Here is a 24,605-nt window from a genome sequence, read left to right as displayed (position 1 = left end):
CATACAAATCCTAAAGGGAATTATTACTTCCATCTGCGGAATTGTGAAATCATAATCAATAGTGTTTCTAAGCCCTAACCATTATTTTGGAAGAGGGCAAATGCCCATAATTTAAACACAGTGAAATCAAAAAGTCAATTCATACAAAGCTGTAGTTATCTAAATGTGGGGCACCAGTCTAATGATGGTGCAAGATAATGCTTGGATTATAAATATTAAGCAGTCAGTCGGATTTTAAAACCACTGTAGGTGTCGAGGAGACTTGAACGCTACAAGGACCAGCCTAACATCTCTGGGATCTTTGCTAACCACCATAAACTTGTCTCTTCCGATATTCTGCAAAAATGTAGAAAGCAAATGTAAGCCACCAGATAAGTAAGCCCATACCCAATGTAATTAATTAAATCAACTGTATAATCAGAAATTACATATTGGATTTGATTGCCGCCCCCTGTGAAGTCATCGGTTACTATGGCAGCTTTGGGTCATACAAAGACCCGAGGCTGTCTGATTTTAACCCATGTATTACAATCTGCGATTTTCACATTTTAATAGATGATGTGTAATATCCCCATATACTGCCATAATGTAGTTTAAATACCCTAGGGGGTCTGAAAAATAGTAAAAAATTGAATTAAAAAAAGTTAAAAAATAAATAAATGTAAAAACTAAAAATTCAAATCACTCCCCTTTCTCTAGATATAAATTAAAAAAAGGTAAAAATTATAAACATGTTAGGTATCATCGCGTCCCAAAATGTCCAATCTATCCAAATGTAATAACCGTTTTTCCCGGTGTGAAAACCCTGTAACCGAAAATAGCACCCAAATTCGAAAAATGCTACTTTTTCATTTTGAAAAATTAAAAACATTCAATAGAAAGTGTTCAAAAGGTTGTACAGTCCTCAAAATGGTAGCATTGAAAATGTCATCAAAAGTCGCATGAAATGAAACCATTAACAGCTCAGTACACCCAAGTATGAAAAAGTTATTAGCACCAAAAATGGCAAAATTCTGATTTTTTTTTGTACAGGATTTTTTAATTTTTGTAAATGTATGAAAACATTATAAAACCTGTATATATTTGGTGTCCCTGTGATCACAACAATCCAAGGAATGAAGTAGACATGTCATTTGGGGAGCACAGTGCAATTAATTTGCCCCATTTTCTTGTGGGCTCGGATTTTACGGCTTTCACTGTACGCCCCGAATGACATGTCTACTTTATTCTTTGGGTCGGTGCGATCATGGGGATACCAAATTTATATATGTTTTATTATGTTTTTATACATTTACAAATATTAAAACCTCCTGTTCTGGCGCTAACTTTTTTATACTTCCCTGTATGGAGCTGTGGGTTGTGTCATTTTTGCGACGTCTAATGACATTTTCAATGCTACCATTTTTTGGAATGTATGGCCTTTTGATCACTCTTTATTGATTTTTTTATATGTTTCAAAATAGCAAATAGGTGGAATTTTTGATTTATTTCCATTAAAGGTTTAAATACTGAAAATAACCGTTATTATATTTTGATAGATAGGACATTTTGATACGAAGTAATATCTAACATGTTTATGATTTTTACTGTTTATTTATATTGATATCAGTTCTAGGGAAGGGGTGGTTTGAATTTTTAGATTTTTTTAAATTTAATTATTTTTTGTAATCTTTTTCAAATTTTACAACGTTTCAGACCCCCCTAGAGTACTTTAACCCTAGGTTATCTGATTAATCCTACCATATACTGCCATATTAGAGAATGGCTGTATATGGGGATTTTCCACACCATCTATTATAATGTGTAAATCGCACATTGTAATATATGGTGCGAAAGAGACAGGTTCGGTTCTTAGTGTGACCCGAGGCTGTCATAGCAACGGATCTCCGCTCCCCGATGACGTCATGGGGAACGACGAGCCGAGTTAACATGGCGACGGCCACAAACCACCGGCTTTTTTAAGTATGAACTTACTCAATTACTTTGAGTAAATGACCTCGCGTACCAGCTGCAACATGTACAGTGACATTTAAAATGAATTGAAACATGTTTCCAAACATGATATTGGACATTTAGGGAGAACTAATGTATGTAAATTTGAAAAATGCAAAGCTCTGATTTCCTTTTTTTGTTTAAATCTTATAGTCAGGATCTGGGGAACCACGGTCCGCCCCATAGTTTTTGTTGTATTCTGTATATCTGACTTTTAATTTGCCTTGAAACACCTCAACTGTATAAAGTATACAAAGGCATATAAAGATCATGGCTGTACAGCATGTGGGAGCTGTACGGAGCCCTGCAGATGTTTTGGGCTGTGAACATGCACTTTGAAGTGCTAAGTGTGATAATCTGTTTACTCTGTTTCCAGTGACACCTTTTAATGCAAGCACATGAAAGTTCTCTTAAGAGATGTTTGTACATGAGATTTCCAGACCTCAAACATCTCAATGTTTTAAAGGATAACTGGGAGGTCTTGAAATCTCACACTCAAACAACATCTTGTTCCGTATAGTCCCACTCAACAACACCTAGACAAATGACAATCTCTCCTTTTCCTCCCAATTTGTTACTTTTGATTTTTCCTTTTTTCATAGTATAAATTCTTGTCATTTATCTTGTTTAAAAGGGAGTTATCTGCTAAAAAGAATTGTACCATAGGTACAAAAGAAAACGACCCTAAATTTGACTAAACACAAAATACTTGTAATACTTGTCTGTAATATAATCGATAAATGTTAAGGTACACAAGATAAAAGCCTACATTTTCAAAAAAATGTATAGCTAAATATTGGCTATTTTCAGAAATAACAATAAATCAATTCATTTTTATATTGTTTTTACATATACTCAAATATACCAGGTTCACAGTGTTTCTTGGATCAGCCTTTGGAGTGGTTTTCCTCATGAATCTGTGGAAGATAGGCTAGCCTAAGGCCGGCTGCCTACTAATATGCTTATTCAGATCCGATCCTGCCGGCCAAACAGCAGCACCGAACATTAAAGTGCTTGCATCATATTTCACTATAATGCAAGGGCCGCCACTGCACTGTGCTCAGTCCGTTGGATCTGACAGCACACAGGTTCATTTCCAGGGACTGAGCATGTTCTTGCGCAGTCGGCTTAAGTTTCAGGATTCTGTACTGCTTTCTCCTGTAGGTTTGCATGTAGATTAACCCTGTACAAAGAGGCTTATCCATATTCGTCCACCCACAGCTTAAATTATGATTCTGCTGCTGAAAGCAGGGAAAAAGGATGGAAAGTATAGATTTTTTTTTTTTTTTTAGTAATAATGCTCCCATTCATTGAAAACAATGAAAGATACATGAGGGGACATTTTTGGATCGGATTTTAAGGTAAGAAGTGAAACCTTAATATTACTTCCACTAGACAGTATAGACACGCTCTTCACATACAACTCAATGGGGCACATTTACTTACCTGGTCCCTACGCGATCCCAGTGGTGCGTTGTCCGCCGGAATCCACATCTGCAGCGATTCATGAAGATCGTGCGCCTGAGTTCCTGCATGAGTCGCTTCCCCGCGGAGGTCCGTGGAGTTCACCACCTTCCTCCCAGTGCATGTAAATTTGTGGCTTGCGACACAAATTGCTTTGTTAAATCCAGCGCGTAGTCCAAATCCGTTGAATCGTCCGACGGACCGAACCCAACCCGGGGCTCCAAAATCCGATCGCGTGCGCCACAAACCTCTTCTAAATGTGGCGAAGATCGGAAATCGTCAGGTATTAAGAAGATAGTGCGGTCCACGGAGTCTTAGTAAATGAGCCCCAATGTTTGCAGCACATCCACAGATTCTTTAGTATGGACAAATGTATAAGCGTAATTTATTTAAAGCTTTGCACTGAATTGTCTCTATTTATATCACACAACTTTTTGTATTCAGATAAAGGAACTTTTTGGAGTTTGACCAAGCCTTATACAAGCGATCAATGCTAAACTACCGAAATTGTGACAGGTACCACATACTGGGGCACATTTACTTACCCGTCTGGAGGAATTCACAGATCACATCTTATATAATACTAGCAGAACTAATTTGATATAATGAGATTGTGAAGAACTTTCTAGGTTACTACCTCTTTATCACTTTTGTAGATATAGGCTTACAGGTAATTTATATATTCTAAACATATCTGGTGTGGCTTGTCTTATGTGGCATCCCTTTAAATAACAGCTTGTGTATTAAGCAGGCTTTAAGGCTTAAACATGTCTTCCCTTCACAGTTAGGTGTCACTACGGGAATTTTCTATCTGTCTGACTTTTTTCTTAGTTAAATACAATACACTAAATAGCAGAACAGTGGCACAGCAACAGAGATAACAGTGTGTACACGGAATTGGTTCCCAGGGTCTTTAACTGTGAACTGGGACAATTGTTGGCCAAATAAATGATTCTGATCTTTTATTAGTAAAGCTGATTGAGAGATTATTTATGTTGAATTTTTGTTTAAATACAGTACATTTGATTCTAAAGTTTGTTTCCTAAAACAGATTCACTTCATTTTGGGAACCTTAAGCCCATAGCTAAAGAGTCTATGTACCTGCCAAGATCACAGCCTGAGTAATAAGTACCGCTGCCAGGCCCTTGATGGGTAGAACCATTTTATGTCCAATCATCTTTAATGTTAGAGTGATCAGTGTTTGATGAACAGATAGAAACAGATAGACTAAAGCAGTGTTCCCCAACCTTTTTGTATCTGGGGACCGTCTGCAGCCAAAATTTTTTTCCCAGGTACCAGGCCAGGTAACCCTCTTGTGTGCCCTTGAATAACTACAACCCATATAATGTATGACTCTCTGCAGCCCGTGGTCTAAAATGCACCATTTTCTGCAGCTGCCCCGTTTTCTGTAGCCCTCTATAGTACCACTTTTTTCTGAAGTTCCCTTTTAATGTCTTCATAAGAAGGAGGCTACAGAAAAGGGGAAATTATAATATCCCCTTTTCTTTAGCCCCCACACATCTATAATGTTGCCTTGTATTCGGCTTTTCACTGTGAGGAAATAAAGATACTGAATATAAACCGACCGAGTGTTAACACAAAAAAACTGGGAAAACAGCCTTGAGTATAAGCCTAGGGTGGGAAATACTCTTTAATATCTTTAATAAAATGTTCAGCAGTCTCCCTTTATCAATGAATTGTCCAGCAGCAGCCTCTTATTACTATTAAAATGTCTGCAGCAGCCTCTCTCATTAATAAATTGTCTGCAGCAGCCTCCCTCATTAATAAATTGTCTGCAGCAGCCTCCCTCCTTAAGAAAATGTCTGCTGCAGCCTCCCTGCCATTAATAAAAATGTCAGCAGCAACTTCCCCCATTAATGAAATGTCCGCAGCAACCTCCTTGCCATCAATGAAATGTCTGCAGCAGAGTCCCCCAAACACACAAAGTCCCCAGCAGTGCTCCCCATCCTTTAAAATGTCCCCTACAGTTCTCCCCTATTAACAAAATGCCCCCCAGCAGTGCTCCGCCACCTATAAAATGTCGACAGCAGTGCCCCCCTTAATGAAATGCTCCCAGATGTGCTACCCACTAATAAAATGCCCCCGAGCAGTGCTCCCCCATTACTGAAATGCTGCCAGTAGTGCTCTCCCCTAATGAAATGACCACAGCAGTGCTCTCCCCTAATGAAATGCCCCAAGCAGTGCTCCCCCATTAATGAAATGCCCCCAGCACCGCTCCACTCTATTGAAATGCCCTCAGGAGTGCTCCCCCCCCAATTTAATGTCCACATAGGAGCACCCTAAAAATAATAAATACAACACCTACCTCTGGTGCTCCTCTTCACCCTTTATAGTGAACCAATGAATATATCATCTTCACCCTTCATCCCTGGCATCTTCTGTTCTCAGCTTCCCAGCACTGCGGGCAGAGGCATGTCTATGATGTCATCAGCCGGTGACATGCCTGAGTCATAGTGGGTGCTCGCGGGCAGTGCCGGGATGTTGAGAACAGAAAAAGCCGGAGCTGCAAGTTGACGAGGAGCGTTAGTGTACTGATTTTTTTTTTCTTCCCCAAGTTTACGTTTTTGGCTATGGCCTGGAATTTGGTGTTCCAAGGCCCCGGATTGGGCTGCGGCCTGGGGGTTGAAGACCGTTGGACTAAAGGAATCATTGGGAGGCAGAATATGTCAACTTGGATGCCAAATATTGAAATATTAGTGAAGATTTTTTTTCATGTGTGAAAAGTACACTTCCTTTTATTGCTTCCAGAGGGTATGTAGCAGCCAGGTGCTCCTGATAAAATACCCTTGGTAATTGGAATTAGAAAAACAGAAGTTTGTTGGTCTATGGTAGTAAAATAGTAGGAAGTAATGCCAAGAAAGATGAACTTTGACAGTGATCTTAGAAGACCAATTGTTGCTCCCCATAATGTTAGGGATAGCTACAGGCCATATCAAAATAATTTAAGGTATATAATTCTAAAGTAGAGTGTGAGTACAATTGTCCAGACTCGCAAATTGCTCTGAATAGGATCAGATTTCAGACTTCTGTGCTTGAAAACCACAGCCTGTGCTTGAAAACCATAGTCTGCCTTGATTGACAGCTACCATTCAGGATCTTTCCTTAAGGAAAAATGGGTGTGAGTTTGAGCTAGTTTTTTGTGCAGCAGTGGCTTGAATGATGGATGGCTGAGCCAGTCAGTGCTGGGGATGGTGTCCATTACTCCCTTTATATTCTGCTCAGTCCCTTTTTGTCAGTCTTCTCTTACTATGTGGTGCTATTCTTTGTTTGCTATTCTGTGTATTTGACTTTAGCTATGTGTTATTGTCTATTCTATTGCTATATGAGACTTATTTGTTTTTGGCTTGACACTTTTCTGTGTACTAGTGTGATGTACTGGTCTTACTCTGATTACATGTTAGCTGTCCGCTCCATCATCCATCATCCAGCGACTGCTAGACAAAATGTTTTCGTGTCACTTTGCAGGGTCATTCAAGGTCTGTTAGTTAGGTTCCTGAGAGCGGTTTTGCCCTTGTCAGAGTAATTTTATCTGGTGTATGCAGGGCCTTAGTTTGCGGGGACATCAGAGGCTTCGTTCGCCACCACAGTGTGTTTAGAATGGGGATGACACATTTAGAAAATAAGGCAATGGACCTGTTAACAAAAAAAGGCCTGGTAAAGAGAAAATTGAGGCAAATTGACCTAGCTGCACTGAAATGTAACTTTAGATACCCCTCTTTTAGACCCTGTAGTAACTAGAAATATGGTTCTTGTGGTTTTGTGAGCTACAGAACCGGAGATACATACAGTTAAAGGAAATCTACCATTTGATTTCATGCAGTATGAGCCAAACATACCTTGAGAATGTGGTAGCTACACTGATGCAGAACCATATCATGTTTAATCCCTCAGTTGAGTGGTTTTGCTGAAAAAGCAGTTATAACATTCAGGACCCTGGGAAAGCTGGGTGCTGCTGGGTGCCATACATAAATAAATTACACGTGGAGCTTCCTGAACTGTACAGACTGGATCACTCATAAACAGCAGCAGGGGGATGGTGCGGCAATTGATTGTTTCTGCCTGTCTGGCACAACACAGTGATTACATCATTCTCTGGAGCTTTACATAACTAATGTAAGAGGAAAAGTGCCAAATGGTATAATTATTTTTTCAGCAAAACCACTCAGCTCAGGGATTAAACAAGATATGTGCCTGCATCAGTGTAGCTGCAGCATTCTCAAGGTATGTTTGCTTCATAATGCATGAAATCAAATGGTAGATTTTCTTTAAAGATATATTTGTAAATGCAAGGTTCAGGTAAAGAACCAGTCCCCCCATTTCTTTAATATCTCAGTTTCTATAGCTCACAGAATCATAATCCTGAAAGATGAGAGTCTTATGTCTTTCATATTACACAAAAAGATTGTTTGTAGGTACTATAGAACCAAAGATAGCACCTGAAGTTACAGTCTCCCTGCACCCTCTAAAGTTGACTAATATCAGGCAAAATGTGGTTCTTTTCTGCTCATTTTCTTGGAGGAGAATTTTTTTTTATAGGTAAACAAAAGGAAATTCTAGAAAGGACATTTAAGGCCCTTTCATGGAGAAAAATGTAAAAATGTCTAAAATTATATGTTTTTGCCACCTATAAAGTTTGAATAAAAAATGATCAAAAGAATAAAGTTCTCCAAATGGGACCAATTAGAACATCAGCTTGTTCTGCAAAAACACTTTACACAGTGCTGTATGATTAAGTGTGAAAAAGCTTTAAGTATTTAAACATAAAAAGAACACTAAAAAAATTGTCATCTCTGTGATTGTTCTGACCCATAGAATAAAAGAGATGTGTCATTTGGACGGCAAAGTAAAAACTCAAAAAAACTAAGCCCATAAGAAAATAGCAGACAGTGTTTTTTTGTCCATTCCAATGTATTTGCCATTTCCACGGTAATGTACTTAAAATGAAAACATAAAAAAGAAATAATAAAAAAATAAATACATAAAATAAAATTCTGTCAATGGGGCAGATTTATCAACCTGTCTGAAAGTCAGAATATTTCTAGAAGCCCATGGCAACCAAATACTGCTCAGCTTTCATTTTACCAGTGGTCATGAATATTTTAACGGACATCTGTGATTGGTTGCCATGGGCAACTAGAAATATTGTGACTTTCAGACAGCTTGATAAATCTGCACCAATGTGTTAATGTCAGTGTGGTAGAAGATGGTAAGGGTGGTGATGAGGGGACTTGAGCTACAATGTTTGTGGGAGATGAGGCAGCTAGAATGACAGTGAGGGGCAGCTAGATATTTTAAATAATTAGTCTTTTTAAGGCACTGTGAAATGCTGTGTATGTATTCCCAGAATGAAGAGGCCAGACGAAGTTAAGGCATTAGTCAATTACATCTCAAAGAGTGCCTCAAGTTTCATTGGATTGTCTTCAACCCACTCCACCTCTTTTGTTCAAAGCCCTCTACCTCACCCCCGTTCAAAACAGCAAGGACGTCTCATCTGCCGGTCATGGAATAGTCTATGATAACTCTCCTTGCTGGGATTAAATGGCCTATCCAACTGCCCCTACCCCATTTGCAGACTTAGTGTTCCCAGATGCCCAACCAAGATGTTAGCCCATGTTGGATGAGAATTTGGGCAGCAGACTATAGCAGGACATCTACCATGATCATGATGAAACCATTTTATCAAGCAATGTGCAGAAGACAAAACACATTTCATTTGCACACCGAGCTGCCAGTCCTTGAAGCGAGCTGAGCACCACATGTATGACCAAGCCCTTGGCAAACATAAAAATCAGCTGTGTGGATGACACAAAAATAAGGACATGAAAACAACTGAAGCTCCCTCTGCTGCTTCGTTTGTCTTAGCCTCTCAATTGACAAGGCAACCTGACCTGTTATTCATCTTAACCCTCCCGAAATAACTACTTCATTAAAAATTAAGCATTGTCCTTATCTGTAAATAGCTCCTTTCCATAGCTGCAATGGTAAAAAATCAGTTTGTAACTTATATGCAACGCACCTGATGTATGTCCATTCTTATTAAGGGATGCATATTGAGTCTTGCATATTCAAGGTTCACTGGACTGCCCTGGCTCCCTGTTCCTGATTGCCAGGTCTCACTGCTACACCATTAGCTATGTTGCTAGTACTGACTGACTGCCATATACAACTCACTTTACTTTCCTGCAAGGGCTATTATCAGTGGTAGGAAGTTCAAAACAATCCCTGGACAGACATGAGTTGTGTGTGGCATGGCTCTGCTATATCATTAACCACTCCCTCAGGAAGGTGGGGCTAATTTAGACCTGGCTATATAAAGAGAAAAAAACCTCAGCTGCCCTCAGAAATCCTCTTCAGAGACTCACATGTCACGAGGGGGGCTGGGTTAGCAGTGTTAGCGACAGTGAGGAGGGCAAGGTAACTTGAATGTATACTGCAGCTCCTTGCCATCATAACTATGACAGAGGACTTCAATAAAAGTCTCTTTTAGTAGAATGGTGGCTCTATTCCCATGGATAGAGACATCAGTGGAACATGTGTAAAGACTAAAGATCTAAAATGTACTTTGTGAGATATGTGTGTGTATGGGGGGAGGGGGGGTCACTGGTGACAGGTTCTCTTTAACTGCCCACTTGGTTAATATAGTGGAAGCTGGATGCTTGGTAGAAATTTCTGTGGCAAGTATACTTCCACCACCAAGGTCAGCCGGACATTACTCCTTGCCTTCAATTGCCTCCTCCTCCACTTCATCTTCTCCTGTCTCCTCATCCAGTCAGTGTCAGGCCGAAACCAACACTTTCAGCACAGCCACTTTCCAACACTTTCGGCAGCAGGCCATACTAAAAGTCATCTGTCGCTCAAATTTGGGAAAAATTCCCTCCTTATCCCAAGAGTTACTTACTGGATCAACTGAAATTATATACAAAAACAGAAACGTTTTTTAAAAAACAAAACCTTTTTAGAAAAAGTGAAACTTTCTGGAAAAAGCGAACTTGTCCATCCTTTTGGGAAGTGGGGGGAGGGGGGCATGTTTTTCACATTGCATCTTTTAAGGCAGTGAGAAACAGGGCCACATTTTTACAATCACATTTTTGAGGCGGTAAGAGGAAAGGCCAGGTTTTTTCAATTGCATCTTTAACCCCTATGGGACTCTATTTTGCATCTTTAACCCCTATGGGACTCTATTTTGCATCTTTAACCCCTACGGGACTCTATTTTGGCGTTTAGGACGCGGCCCCATTTTTCAAATCTGCCCTGTATCACTATAAGTGCTTATAGCTTTGGAATGATATGAGATTTCCAGAGGATTTTGAGATTGTTATCTCATGACACATTGTACTTCAAATTCGTTTAAAAATTTGGATATCTTTTGTGTTTAGTTATGAAAAACAGTGAATTTTGAGTATAATTTGGAAAATGTATTTATTTTTCAAAGTTCTAAATTCTCTACTTTTGATGCAGGTAGTCATAGCTCCCAAATAAATTCATAACTTACATATCCTATCTGCTTTATGTTGGCATGGTTTTTTAAGATTTAGAGGGACCTGTTCAACTTTTAATTGACTGTGAGAGGCCTAAATAATAGCTAGATTCGTAAATTACCCCATTATGGAAACTACACCCCTCAATGTATGAAAAAGCACTTTTAAGAAGTTTGTTTAAGCCTTTAGGGTTTTTTTTAGGGGTTAAAACTAAACGGAGGTGCAATCTACAAATTGTAATATTTTTTGACAATACATTAATTTTGGATGGAAAATTAAACATTTGAAATGGATTAAATGAAAAAAGGCTCCACAAAGTTAGATACCCAATTCCTCCCGAGTACACTGTGGTGTTTACCTGCTGTATGGGCGCACGGCCGGGCATAGAAGGGAAGGAGGCGCCATCCAGAGCAGATTTGCATTGTCACATTGTAGGGGTTTATTTTTTTGCCACATGAGATGAACTTTTCTGTTACATAATTTTGGGGCATCTATAGCTAAATAGTGACATTTTATTAACTCTTTGTTGGTGGAGGAAATGAAAATCATCAATTTTTTTTTTGGCCATTTACCATACCATAAAAATAGTATATTATTTGTATTCTATGGGTCATCACGATTAAGAAAATACCTAATTTATATAGATTTTTTAATTTTTTTCCAAATTTTACTGAATAAAAAGTAATTTGGCGAAAATGTTAAGTTTAGCATCACCGTCTTTTCATATGCATAACTTTTTTATTTTTCGGCTGACAGATCTTAAGGGCTTATTTTTGTGAGAAGCGCTGTTCTTTTTAGTGGTCTTATTTTAGATTGCATAACATTTTTATTCACTTTTTAGAGCATTTTTTAAAGATTATTAATTAAAAATTATCCTTTTTTTCTGAGAATTTTTTGAGGTTGAGTTTTACGGGGTTCACTTAGCGGGTCCAATAATGATTCTGTTTTATTATGCAGATTGTCACGGACATAGAGATACCAAATATGTGGCGGTTTGGTGTATTTTGGTGTATTGGTGTATTTTGGTGTATTAAATTTTACTGAATAAAAACTAATTTGGAGAAAATCTTGTTCATTTTAGCATTACCATCTTTTCATATGCAGAACTTTTTATTTTTCAGCTGACGAATCCGGTTAAGGGCATATTTTTTGTGAGAACAGTTGTTCTTTTTAGTGGGCTTATTTTATAGTGCGTAACACTATAAAATAACTTGAATGTATACTGCAGCTCCGTGCCTTCATGAATATAACAGAGGACATCAATAAAAATCTCTTTTAGTAGAATGGTGGCTCTATTCCGACCATTTTGCAAGAACAGTTGTTCTTTTTAGTGGTCTTATTTTATAGTGTGTAACATTTTTTAAATCTCTTTTTAGAGCATTTTTTTAAAAGTATTAATTAAAAATGATCTTTTTTGGAACTTTTTTTGCGTTTTTTTACGGAGGTAACCGTGCTGGTCCAGGTTTTATTATACAGATTTTTAGGTATTTATTTTTCTTTATTCTTATGTTTAAACTTTAGTGTTTTTTACTTTTATTACTTATACAAATTTGAACTTGAACCAGCGATGCTCTAGTTTAAGCCGGCTCAAGATCACGGATGTTACAGCGCGGTGTCAGCTGTAACAGCTGACAGCCGCTGCTTCTGGTGCCGGCCCGTTTGTGAGCCGGTGCCAGAAGCAGGAAGTTATAGAACGTCCCGGTGTGGGAAGAATCTACCCGCAGGGATGTACTATAACCTCCTTGTGCGTGTAGGGGTTAAAGGCATCCATACTATAAAGATAAAATAGTGTTCTTGATTTCACCACTGGAGTTCATGATAGAATAATAAGAGAATGCACTATTGTCTATTACAGGTGACACCGCGCTGTAACATCCGTGATCGGAGCTGGCTGGATCACGAACTTATCAAAGCAGCAGAGGCAAAAGGAAGAGGTGAGACCTTACAATTTTAGGGTTTGTACATTTTGATTACGACATTATTAAAGAATATTTCAGTAATAAAACCAAATGCACTTACTGTATAGAAATGTACGTAGTGTCACTGCACTATGGTACCGTATGAGGATATAGATGAAGTTAGCCAGTGGCCTGTGTAATAGGAGCATATCAGTATACTCATGCAGCTTTCCAGACTTTTGCCGGAAAAGGGCAATTATTAACAATGCCTGATGTTATCTCATCCTCTCCCTAGCTCTGTCCTGACCATATGAGGATATAGATGTAAATAGTACTGCCACTGTCACTGCACTTCAGGAATATATACACTTACACTAAAAGAAATAAACAGATGCAGTTAAAAGTTTGCTGTACATAGTACTGAGACCGGTCCTGTAAGGTATCATTGTATTATATATTTAATACTAAGACAGGTACGGTAAGATATTACTGTATGATGCTGGAACTGCAAAGACTAGTACAAATACTTCCCCTTGAAAATATTTTACCAAACAGCAATTCAAATCAAATTTTTATATAAAGTCAAAAACTTCTCATGAAAACCTATTACACCTAACACTCAGTCTAAGACTGGTACTGTAAGGTAATACTGATGCATATAGGTCGAAGATTGGTATTTTAAAATCTAGAAAGACTTAAAGGAAACCTACCACTTAAAAGTGGTAGTTCTAACCCACAGATACATGGCACCAGTTCAGGGTGAGCTGGTGCCGGAGCATATTTTCATTAATGCAAGAAACCCCCAATTGCTGTTTTATACCTTATATTAAAAGCCGTTTCGGTGCACCATGTGCGCGACCATGCGTGCGGCTGATTCTGAAGGGCCGGTGACTCTCAGGCACACTCGCGCAACTTTGCATGGGATAACAGGCTGTGCGAAGTTGTGCAGGTCCGAGTGTGCCCGAGAGCTCAGTGATGTCACTAGCTCTCCGGCACTTCAGAATCAGCCGCACACACGGTCACACGCATGGTGCGCCGTGCTGTCATCTGATGCGCCAAAACAGCTTTTAATATAAGGTATAAAACAGCAATCGGGGGTTTCTTGCATTAATGAAAATATGCTCCGGCACCAGCTCACCCTGAGCTGGTGCCATGTATCTGTGGGTTAGAACTACCACTTTTAAGAGGTAGGTTTCCTTTAACAAATGGCTGCCCACCAACCTGAGGGAACTGGAGAAGATCTGCGATGGAAAATTGCAGAGGTTCCCCAAATCCAGGTGTGAAAAACTTACATCATTAGCATAATTAGCAAAAATATTTAGATCCAAAGGAAAATTAAAACTTCCAGTTTTCCCACTTCAACTGAGTATTTTTCCACGCCAAACGATCTCTATGTACAAATGACAAAGACTGGATGAACATGTGCAGCAATCAGAAAGGAAAGACAAAGTCCAGCAACAGCAGAGAGCTTCTAAAATCCAATTTCATTATTTAGGCATATAAAACCCATACAGATAATTAGATAACTCAGAGTGTAAATAAAAAAATTATAATTCCAATAAAATAATAGATTTTTCGGTTTCTCAAGGGATTAAAGGACATTGCATCCCAAAATATGTTATGCAAATGCCATTTAGTATAAAATCCCCCCTCTGTGTATGTGGACTGCTGTTGGAGCACACAGCAGGTTGAAAATCCAGTGGAACAGTCACGATTTTCGGGCTATGTCCTCTGTCCTGTCCAGCGGGAAGTATGTGCTGGGTCATCAGCTCCGTCTAGACACAAAGCTAATAACAGTGATTACAGAGAGCTGCTTGAGAGGGAGCAAAATATGAGGGGGAACTGCTGGGGGGCAAAATAAGAGGGAAGCTGCTAGGTGGGACAATATAAGAAGGGGAGCTGCTGATGCACAATAAGAGAGGACTTTAAAATGAGCAGGAGCTGGGGGCACAATATAAGAAGGGGGGGATGAAGGGCACTAAGGGTGATGGCACACGTGCCGCAAACTCATACCAAGCCACACCCACCGGGGCAGGCCGCGGCCCAATCACATCGGCGTTTCTATGGAAACGCCTGCGATCGGGAACGAGACGCTGTTGTTTTGCGTTGATTGAATGCAAAACACCCGAGGCTCGTTCCCGATCGCAGTTTTTTCCAAAGAAACGCTGATGCGATTGGGCCAAGGCCCGCCCCGGTGGGTGCGACTTTGTTTGCATTTGCAAATGCAGACAAAACGTCATGTCTGCCATCACCCTTAGGGGGAAATTATACTGAGTGGGACTGGAGCAAAAGGCGTGGCTTATGGTAAAAAAAAAAAATTCCTCTGTGCACATAGTACACCACATACTTTGTCCCTCTTTCTCTGCTATGAAAGTTGGTTTTCATGACTATATTTATTCCCACAGCAGATTCATGTTCAAATCTGCTGAGGAAGATGCATTGTCTTCAAGGTTTATAAAAACACAGTGCAGCACACTTCCATACCACAGGAGCTAACACCACAGTCCGAGACCGATCCAACAAGTCCCACTTTAAACAATAAAAAAAGGAGTATAAAAAACCCTGACCGGAGCTCCCAATGATTCCAATACGGCTGTTGTTCAAAATTCCTTCAAAGATCTTCAATTATATTCTAACGATGAGGAAAGTTTGGCAACAAGATGTAGGTCACTATTCAGAACGTCCTTAAGGTGCAGTTTTCTCCTTAAACTCACTCAACCGTGTGGTAGCAAAAACTAAAAGAGAAAGTAGGCACCAAATCGCATAGTACGTTCTTAAAACCTTGGATTTTATTCTTAAAAGTTATACTCACAAGAGTATGTTTAAAATGCGCATAAAACAGTATACAAAACGGGACGCCAACTCCACTCGCTCGCCCGACCCTGGGTTTCGCCGTTCTCAGCTTCTTCCGGGGCTTCTTCTTAGTTTTTGCTACCACACGGTTGAGTGAGTTTAAGGAGAAAACTGCACCTTAAGGACGTTCTGAATAGTGACCTACATCTTGTTGCCAAACTTTCCTCATCGGTAGAATATAATTGAAGATCTTTGAAGGAATTTTGAACAACAGCCGTATTGGAATCATTGGGAGCTCCGGTCAGGGTTTTTTATACTCCTTTTTTTATACTCCTTTTTTTATTGTCTTCAAGGTTTATTGACTGTTCCTTGAGGGATTCGACAAGTGTTGATGGAGAATGGTAGAAAATGATCCACTCTCCAACTCTGTATATGTCTGTAAAGGAACAGCACAGAATACAAGCTCACAGGAGAGGGGGTTACATGAAGCAAGGCATTTAGTGATCACTGCTAACTATGGAATCCCATTATAACAATGGCCACAAGATGGCATCAGGATACACTAAATATTCTGCAATACATATAACAATGCAGTGTAGTTGGATTTCACTTGCGATCCTATGACTGGGACAGCACAGGTTTTTAGCATTTGTGCAGGAATTCTATGAATTGATTTCAGGCACCATGATGAATTTGCAGAGGATCTGAGTTACAAGAAGATTGTGAGCCCTCAACAATTGACACCATTTTACAAAATACACCAATTAAGACGTATAGTAGAATAAGCAGTATAGTCAGTATTATGACCCTGTGTATGTTTTGCAATAAAATAATGTGCATTGGATGTTTTTTTTTTACAGTACAATGAGGTGGTCAGTTTGTGCAATTGTATAATCGTCAGCTATTATGCTGTGTTTTAGAATCTTATAAAGATCTTACACGTGACCCTTTTTTTTTTTAAGAAAGGTTCCTTGTAAGCTGAAACATCACAATTCTCATGGAATAAAGGACAACAGCATTTTGCTTCCACTTAATTTATCCGGGCAGTTTCATCAAACAAGTCTAAGAGAAAAACTGCTGTTTTTTCTGATGTTTCTTTTTGGAGAACCTTTTGCATGGCACTTAACTCTTTAGGGGACAATTATCATTGAGTTCTGTTTTTTGCACTGGACTATGTTTTGGATTGCCGCACGGCAGTCAGATCTATTAAAAGGTCTATGTGCAGTGTTAAATCCAAGTGTCTTGTGTTTGTGGATTTTATTTGTGTCGTGCAAATAGTTTAGATTGTTCACATGTATGTTGCCAATTATCAAACAAACAGCACAGTGGTGTGACCATCTGACTAAAAATCATCATTTATGGAAAAAAATCACAGATTGCCAAACCTAACAGAAAAGTTGCAAATCACAGTATAGCAAATGATTACATATACCAAACACAGTTCTGCTCATTGCTATTGACACAAATGAAGTACACAATGTAGAATAACCCCTGAAGAATATGAATGAAGTGAAACACTTTTCTTTTGTATAGAGCACATACAAAGGGCCAAATGCTAAATAATGATTAAAAACAAAAAACAAACAATGGTGGGAAAGGGGGAGGGGGTAGGATAGAAAAGCATAATGCTTGCTGTGATGCTGGTTTTGGGCATTAAATAAGTTATTAGTTGTTGATGCCCATGTGTCGTGAATGATGACTTCCACTTCACATGGTAGGCCACATTCCTTTGTCACACTGGTGAATTAGCTATCTGAGGACATCAGAGCTGCTATTATTAGCATATTGCAATACTTCCAAAGGGTATAAGTCCACCACCAAAAACTTTCCAAGGTTGGTGTGAATGGTAGAAAAAATGTCAAACATCCAAAGACCTATAGGCAAACCTGGAGCTGTGTCAAAAACCCTGTGTCATCATCATTATCTCCTCAATGCGCTCTGCTCTCTATCCAAATGGTTTTCTACCACCTTCCTGCCTCCTTCTTTTTCAAAACAGTTTATTCAAATGTTAAATGCAAATGCTTAATTGCTTAATGAGTGCAAAGGAATACAATTTATTTTCCTTAATGAACATAAAATTTCATTTAAAAAAAGGATAAAGGGAAATTGCAGATTTTTATAAAAATAAAATGACCAAAATTTGTCTATCTCTAGGAATACCAGAAGAACCAACAGAGGAACAGCAAAACAATTCCATTTAACCCTCAAAGGAGTGCAACAACATAGAAAGCAATCAAGGAGTGCGAGCCGTTCCTCCAACTAAACAATAAATAACAGCATCCTGCAGCCAAACTGCTCAGCTACACAGGCAGGACAGCAGAATAAGGTCACCTCTTCCTACACAACTCAATACCACCATCTAGTGGTCTTAAATAATATCACTCATGAACTCATCTTCATTTGAACGCCGAGAACAATTCACTGCCAAGCAATTAAAAAAGATTAATATATCAGCTTTTTTCCCCTATATATTCATTTATTTGTGATATAGCAACCCATAAAATTTTGCACTATGAATGAACTAGTATATATGAACTACTATAGATATACTATAGATGACCATGTGTCACGCTTTACTGTGAATTGTTAAATATGTTTTTATATATGAAAGTGTTTTATTTATATATTTACAAGTCTAGGGCACGTGTGTGTCGGTGCTAGCAAATTTAAAGGTCCAGCACATCGGTGATTGGCGCTGGCCACTTCCTGGGATTCTTTAAAAGCCGGCTTCTCCCAGCATCCCCTGTCGGATCTTTGCGCTATATACCTCAGAGAAAGCTTCCTGCGAGTTATTCTCGTGTGTTAACCTGCCGTTGTGACCCCAGACTTGTTCCTGACTCTGCTGCCAGCCAAGACCTCTTGCTCTGTCCCTGACCTTGAACCGATGCGCCCTCCTTGATCATCTGCCTGTCCCCGACCAGGAGATTGCCTGCTGATTCTGTACCTCGACAAGTCACACCAGTGGAACGACCTGGTGGCACCACGCCGCAGCAAGACCAACCCGCTTTGCTGTGGGCTCTGGTGAAAACCGGGTGCCACTTAGATCCCGGTCCCAGAGGTCGGCTTGTGTCATCGTCTGCAGTGGTTCAGGGGGTTCACTAACCCAGAAGCCTGACACTTATATTAAAGGAAACCTACCATTTAGAATGGCAGGGGTAAGCTGTAAGTACCGAGCACCATCTCAGGGTGAGCTGGTGCCGGTACTTACTTTCGTTAGTGTTTTAAACCGCAGTATCACGGTTTTAACACTTTTTAAACTTTAGAGCAGGAGGGGCTTCGGCGCTGCGCGCGACCGTGCGCGCGCAACATGTCCGCTATTTCCTATGTAGGCACGCGCAGCGACGAAGCCTGTTCTGGTCTAGAGTTTAAAAAGTGTTAAAACTGCGATACCGCGGTTTATAACGAAAGTAAGTACCGGCACCAGCTCACCCTGAGCTGGTGCTCGGTACTTACAGCTTACCCCTGCCATTCTAAATGGTAGGTTTCCTTTAAAGCATTATACAGTCATGTATATATGTATTTTCATTTTGATATGTTTTTCAGCCTCTAATTTTACTTGAGAAAGAGACCATTGTGTCCTGAAATGTGTTGTATCCAGAGGCAACTAAAAAAATTAACCTATTTTAAGACAACCATTTGAGGTGTGTGTCCTCATTTCCTCCTACATTTCTTCCCTACAATTCCACTGATCAGAAGCAGTGAGGAGGGAGGCTGCACCCCGACCACTGAAAAACACATTACTTAGAGTTGTGCCTGATTAGGCACAACTAAGAAGGTTTTTAAAAGCGTTTCCATTCACTTTCAAATCGATACTACCCTATGAGCCTATATTGGTAACCACAGCACATGCCCCCCAGTAGATAAGTAGCACCATCACATGCCTGCTAGTAAATAGGTTGCCACAGCACATGCACCCTGTTAGATAGGTAGTCATAGCACATTCCCCCAGTAGATATTTAGCCCCAGCAGATGCCCCCAGTAGAAAGGTAGCCCAGCCACATGCCCTCAGTAGATAGGTAACCACAGCACATGCTCCCCAGTAGATAAGTAGTCACAGCACATGCACCCCAGTAAATAGGTAGCCACAACACATGCTCCCCAATAGATAGGTAGCCACAGCACATGCCCAAGGTAGATAGGTAGTTATAACACATGCCTCCAGTAGATAGGTAGAGCCAGCAAATACCTCCCAGTAGACAGTTAAACCCATCACATGCCCCCAGGCCCCAGTGGATAGGTAGTCACAACACATGCACCCCAGTAAATAGGTAGCCACAGCACATGCTCCCCAATAGATAGGTAGCCACAGCACATGCCCAAGGTAGATAGGTAGTTATAACACATGCCTCCAATAGATAGGTAGCGCCAGCAAATACCTCCCAGTAGACAGTTAAACCCATCACATGCCCCCAGGCCCCAGTGGATAGGTAGTCACAGCACATGCCCCCCAGTAGATAGGTAGTGCCAGCACATAATTTCCCCCAGTAGATAGTTCTAGCACACGTCCCTAGTAGATTGGTAGTCACAGCAAAAAGGGAATACTCACCTATCTGCTCTCCTTTCAGCAGCTTCTCATCACTCCTGCGCTCTTCTCTGTGATCCAGGCGCCACTGGAGTATATGCTGCTCTACTCTATGACACAGGCGCAGTCACCTAAGCAACGCTGCAGTGATGGCACCTTGGTCACAAAAAGGACGCAGGCAGTGGTAACATCCCAGCCTGCATCCAGTGATCATCGCTGTGTGTTTTTTAGATGTACTCACTGCCAATCGCTAATAATAAATTATTTGTCTGTGAGCCAGATGCAGCCATCAAAAGAGCCATAAGTTCCCTCCCCCTGTTTTAGATGATCCCTTTTTGTCTTGGAAATCCCAATCATCTTGGTGCATGGTATCCTATAGAGTCCAAAACCTGAACAACGAGGGTTTCTCTTACTCCAGCCACAGCCATCTACTAGATAAGAGGTCACATAGCAGTCCCTTGTTATATACTCTTTATATATAACCAGATTAGAACTCTACTCAACTCTACTTGATGTAAAGAAAAATACTAGCTAAGGCTAATTTGCTCTTTTCATTAATTGCAGATCTCATATTTTGCAAATTGAACTTTCAATGAGACTATGATATTTCTTTTGTCTGATGTAATTAGTATACCGTATTATTGACAGTATTTTATTACTTTACTGCAGGCAAGAGTATTTACCATGTGATTATTTTTCATGTGATGACACACCTAACACATGACAGCCATTTAGAGCCATATCATGATGATAAGCAGGTTGTATGTCTCCATGAGAATACTAGGATAAGGAGAATTATGACAATGTTTCTGTAAAATGAGTTATTAAAATGCTGTCTGCATGTTACATCTGTGTTTGGGTCTTCTGCGGTTCATATTGTCAGGCTGTGAAGACGCTGTGTTCCATCTGGTGCTTATCAGTCGGCAGTCTGAACAGTGCTCTATAACTGGACTACTGGCTCTTTGCAATCCTTGCTCTAAACCAGCAATGGTTAACACTCTGACACTGGCATATGCCATACCCTTATAAAACAGTTTGCTGGTTAAAAGATTGTCTTGCAAACTTTCATGTTTCTGCTTTGCTTGCAATACATTTGTACTTCTGTTTTTTTAATATTTGGCTTATGTTCTTGACTGTTCTTCTGTGTATAGGATTCTGTACTTTAGCTGCTATCTCAGAAGTGACCAGATTGATGAACTACCCATGTCTACACTTTGGCGCAGGAAAGGACTGTCTTCGTGGTTGTCTCGTATCGCCTAGGAGACTTAGAGGCAGGCAGGCAGGACTGTTGGGTTCACTGTCTGTCTGTTGTAATGGGGACACTGGACTCAAGGACACTTTTATAAATGTCAATAACTTTGCAACTAACTTTGTAACAATTAATATTACAGGCAAACATTTGACACGTATTAGAAACTTAATACTAGAAAATGTATTGCTTTATTTCTCAGCTGAGTCTATGCTAACAAATCAAGGGGGTCCTATCAGTGGCTGCCAATAATCTCTGTATACAAACAGATACATCAAATGCTATAAAACACAGATATGACTACCCATTGGATTCTTAACATAGAATGATCAGAGATTGATTGTAAAAAACCTCAATGATAGTCCACTCAGTTCCTCATGCCCTATTGTCCTATCATTAGAACTTTTGTGTGTGCATTCTTTCTTGGCTGCATTGGAAACCAAAATACCTGGAACCTGGAGGTATTTTGGAACAGGATTCCAGGGTTCAGACAAAAAAAAGGCTCAATTACAAGTTCCAGTCACAACTGGGTTTTCAGGTTTCAGCAAAAAACAGGCAGTAGTGCTCAGGTCACAATTTTTATTGTGTGTTTAAAATAAATAGGCATACTAAGTTTAGTCTATGGGTGTGACTTTTTCAGGGCACACACTCAACTTTTTAGGGCATGTCATCTCATCAATAGGGACAGTTTCTGTTCTGTGGAGTTTGTCTCCTTAGCAGCATATACCGTATGTGGCAGAGAAGTGAATTTATCTTAAAAGACAACTGGGAGCCCTTTGTACCAGTGCGCAGCGGCAGTGGATTGTGGCCATGTGTAACCTACCCAGTATGGCTTTGGGTACTATCCTAGCAACACTGTGGATTAATTTGTCCCAATATTTCATTGGGACCCCGGAACTAATTTATAGGAAAGAATATTTTTACTGGAGAGTCATAATTTATTTCCATGAGAGAATAGATTATGACATCTTTTTTTTCTCTGCACACTTTTACAGATGACATAAAATTTCAGCAATCATAGGCTAATTTGTGCACATTTACCTACCCGTCCGGAGGACTTCACCGAAAGTGCATTATCCAATGATAATGCATTGTGCCACGATTCACTAAAATCGTGCGCCCGATATCCTGCATGTTTCACTTCCCCGCTCAGGTCCGACAGAGTTCACCTTATTCTTCCTGGTGCATGTAAGTGCTTGATCTTGCAACATAATTTGAAAGTTACATCCCGCACTCAGAATTAGTCGGATCGTCTGGTGGCTCGCTCCCTGATTTCTGTTGCATGAAAGCCAGCGCAGCTACACCAAAATCCGATTGCGTGCAACACAATCCCCTGTCACAGACCTGTCACAGCCATGCAAAACCCAAAAACGCTGGAAAATCTGACCAAAGTGCGGCCGCGGACCCTTAGTAAATAAGCCCCAGTTTGTTGCCAGACGTGAAACGTTACCAAATTATGAATTGCCAGTAAGCTCATCAGATAAGGCAGGATCTACAATTGTTACCTGAGTATACTGACTGTAAAATAAATAATGTAGTATTGACTCTACTGATACAATATTCCTGTACAGCAGTGCAAAACATACGCAAAGTCAAAATACTGTATATTCTACTTCTGGTAGAATAATAAATGTCACTTGCCAGACAAAGCTACTTAATTGCATGACATTGGTTTCTGTAATGTTGAAAAAACTGACACATGCACATACAAGATGTATGTTTAGGTATACATTAATAAACCTACATATTATAAAGAAACGTTTCTGATGGCATTGTATCTATACCTGGATTATGAAGAATGTACTATAAAATAGAAAATGTGTAATATGGACTTCTTTCCTCCTTTTGTTCCTCCCCCAGTATGATGACAGCCGGAATGTCTTAGAGATATGTGCTCTGTCACACATAGGACCACTGCATCATTTTGCCCAATGCCCTGACAAGTTTCACAACAACAGGATGTGGATATTTCTTTTGCTTGGCAAGGATTGGGACTGCATTTGTTTCTTCTCCCTAGAAAAATGATGAGACCCTGACTCATTTCTCACTTATTGCCCATTACCTTTTCTATACGGCTGGCTTAAAATGTGTTTTTCACTTGTTTTATTGGAACTTATTCAATCTAAATATCCTCAATGTTAAAACTACTTTAAAAAAATTGAATATTTTCCATAATTTACCATCTACCGCTATCTTCGTCTATATTAGTTCTTCCTTTTGCTATATAAATGGACCTGGGGCATGGATATATGTGCTTCCGACAACACAACAATGAAAACAATGTAATAACTGGCTGGGGATGGATGTAAATCGTAAGTATTACAAAGTTCTAATATGACATTTTACATTTGCAGTTTGTGATTGTTTGGGGACTTTTTTAAACAAGATATGTGAAGTAATCCGTATTATTTTACTATGGAAAGCCAGGATACTTTTTGGTGTATTTTTAATTTAAACTTCCTTATGTTTTGATGTTTTGAGTTTTCCTGTGGTTATTTCATCCCTTAAGGGAACCTGTCACAAACATTTTCACCACTAAACCCACAGTGGAGTCAGGTAGGGTATGAATACTTTTCTTGGCTTCCTTCTTTTATGTTAAAAGACACCCTTTATTTAAATTAGCTAAGAGGTGTCATTCAAGCTGAGAGGTTGGTACAGAATGTCACCTGATAATGAAAAAGAGAGTAAAATGTATTTACTACTGTTGTTGCAGAGAAGGTTTTAATGGGGAGGTGGGGAAGTTTGTGGTATAAGTCAATGGGGGGAATTTAGTAGTGTGTCTCAGGTTCTGCCAGTCTCTAGCTGAAAAACACAAGTCTTTTGCTGCACCAGATTTATCACTGTCATAATGAATTATTAGGAAACCTACTTTAGACATACATTCAGTTTGTCTAAACCGTGTGCCAGAATATTGGGCGCATGGACAATTTATTGCAAGCCACAACCATTTTCCAAAGGTCATGCCCCCTTCATACAAGCCAGAAAAGTGCCAAAAAAGGTGTCAAAACCTTGATAAATGTGATGCAAGGCATTTTAGACAGTTTTTTTGGCACCACAAAAAAAGAGTAAACAAAAAACAAAATGTAGAAGCATACACAGAAAAAGTACACCCATGCCTTGCAGCACTGGGGTCCTGGGTTCGAATCCCACCCAGGTCAACATCTGCAAAGAGTTTGTATGTTCTCTCC

At 39.7% G+C, this 24,605-nt stretch overlaps 1 long non-coding RNA gene across 2 annotated transcripts; it reads left to right on the top strand.

The window, feature by feature from the left end:
- The first annotated feature begins 1,894 nt into the window (after nucleotides 1-1,894).
- LOC140120564 (uncharacterized) lies at nucleotides 1,895-18,070 on the top strand. 2 transcript variants are annotated; one of them, XR_011853874.1, is made up of 3 exons: nucleotides 1,895-1,962; nucleotides 12,811-12,889; nucleotides 17,801-18,070. It is a non-coding gene; the product is annotated as an uncharacterized lncRNA (long non-coding RNA). The 2 variants fall into 2 exon arrangements; XR_011853875.1 differs by lacking the exon at nucleotides 1,895-1,962 and adding an exon at nucleotides 5,953-6,005.
- Nucleotides 18,071-24,605: the final 6,535 nt, after the last annotated feature.

This window comes from Engystomops pustulosus, chromosome 3 (assembly GCF_040894005.1).
Source record: "Engystomops pustulosus chromosome 3, aEngPut4.maternal, whole genome shotgun sequence".
In the NCBI taxonomy this organism is placed as follows: Eukaryota; Metazoa; Chordata; class Amphibia; order Anura; family Leptodactylidae; genus Engystomops; species Engystomops pustulosus.
The sequence above is the reverse complement of the archived record's forward strand: the minus strand, read 5'-3'. Positions and strand labels throughout refer to the sequence as shown.